We start from the raw sequence: 1,995 nt of genomic DNA, 5'->3' as shown, positions 1-1,995 counted from the left end.
TCCAGTGCCCAAAACGGTTGTTGAAATATTGATGCCTTTTATTGCTTCGGCCGTTCTTTGTTCCACCACTTCCGCAACAGCAAAATGTTTCCCTTTGAGCGGAGAAGCAACAAAAAAAGTCACTCAGGCAAGATTTGGTGAATAGGAAGGATGGGGTATGGGAGTCATGGCACTTTGGGTCAACAACTGCTAAACATTCGATGTGCTGGGGGCAGGTGCCTTGTCATGGTGGAAGAACTAGTCACCTGTTTGCCACCTCTCGGGATGTTTCTTCTGCAAATCGCGACGCAACCTCCTCAAAACTTGCAGGTAAAAACTCTGGTTGACCATTTGATCCAGAGGAACAAATGTTGGGTACTACAAGGGGCCCGTCCTCTAAAAGATAATCCCGGGTTTTGGGGGGTCTCCCCCTTGTATAAAATCACATATACATGAGTCTGGGGAAGGGGATGACTCATCAGACGCTCAGAAAAAAGAACAGGAAGTATGCAGGAGAAACATTTGGAGATTGAGGGAGGACAAATATGAGTTATGAGGAAATATGAGGACAAATATGTTGTTGGAATCATCGACACAGGAGCCAGGAATGAGAGTGAAAGTTCTGGGTGAAGATGAAGACCTGCGATCACGGAGTTGCCGTGATGTTCAACGACCGACCTTAGACCATTCCACAGACGCACAGTGTGACACGTTATGTAGGCTGGTTAGGTGGAAGCCACAGGCCAGACGCCGCCTGTCTCCTGCCAAGCGTGGCGGTCCAAGAGACATGGTTAGCTCTGCTCAGGACCACGTGCTTCAGAGGCTGCTCCTGTGAGTGTAAGCGCTTCTGTCATCTGGGTCTCCACCAAAACCCCTGCTTTGCTAATTCTTACAGCAGTTTGTCAGAAATGGGTCTTTACTGGCGAAATGAACAGCCTTTTAATGGTGGCAGTGGAATGTGCTTTCAGTGAAAGCAAATCCACTAGCAACATACTAGAAACGTTCCCTCGCTGCCCCTGTGTGTATGTGAACAGAGAATGGAAATCCAGCAGGGCTGGCACTGTAGGCTGAGGGGTGATGACACAGGTGAGTGTTTGCCATGGAACAGGGAGGATTCTGGCTATCAGACGCTGATCATGTAGGGTGACAAGACCACCGCCTCGGGAATCTTGGGGCTTCCTCCAGCCGCAGGGCAAGCAACGCAGATCATTCCTTTTGTGATTGCATTCTAGTAAGTATTTAAAAAATAAGTGTTTCATATGTGTAGCAGAGTTTGATCTGAGACTGGTTTTCATTATCACCTGGCAACGATACTGGAGTGAAGCTGCCTCCACCCTCCTCCGATCGTCTGTCCCACGGTACATGCCTTGGTGTGTCGTAGTTAGGGTCTGGTGCTCTGACCACGGTGACTCAGTGCCAGGTGGGAAGCCTTCCTTCTTCGCTTCCTGGTCCATGCGGTGTGCTGTCCCCTTGGTTGCTTTGTGGATATCGTTTTTGCTGGGTGCAGTGGCTCATACGTGTAATCTCAGTGCTTTGAGAGGCCAAGGTACGAGAATCACTTGAGGCCAGGTGTTCAAGACCTTGCCTCTACAAAAAATAAAAAATTTGGCCAGGTGTGGTGGTGCACTCCTGTGGTCCCAGCTACTCAGGAGATTGAAGCAAGAGCAACGCTTGGGTCCAGGAGAGCAGCCCACTGCACTCCAGCCTGGGCTAGGTTTCAGCATAGACCATGTCTCAAAAAAGCAAACCAAAAACCAGACATTATTAGCTGGGCATGGCAGTGCACACCTGTAGTCTCAGTTACTCCGGAGGCTGAGGTGGGAGGATCTCTTGAGTCTAGGACTTTGAGGCTACAGTGAGCCATGATCACTCCACTGTACTCCAGCCTGAGTGAGATACTGTCTCAAAAAAAATGATAAAAGCCCCCAGTCCAGAGTCCAGCTTCAGAGCTGAACAAAGTCAGAGGATCCACGTAGGGAAAAACAGGAGATTGAGCAAACAGAAGTAAAACCTACC

The sequence above is a fragment of the Carlito syrichta genome, unplaced genomic scaffold (assembly GCF_000164805.1).
Source record: "Carlito syrichta isolate Samal-C Ts95f unplaced genomic scaffold, Tarsius_syrichta-2.0.1 Scaffold312197, whole genome shotgun sequence".
Taxonomy (NCBI): domain Eukaryota; kingdom Metazoa; phylum Chordata; class Mammalia; order Primates; family Tarsiidae; genus Carlito; species Carlito syrichta.
The sequence above is the reverse complement of the archived record's forward strand: the minus strand, read 5'-3'. Positions refer to the sequence as shown.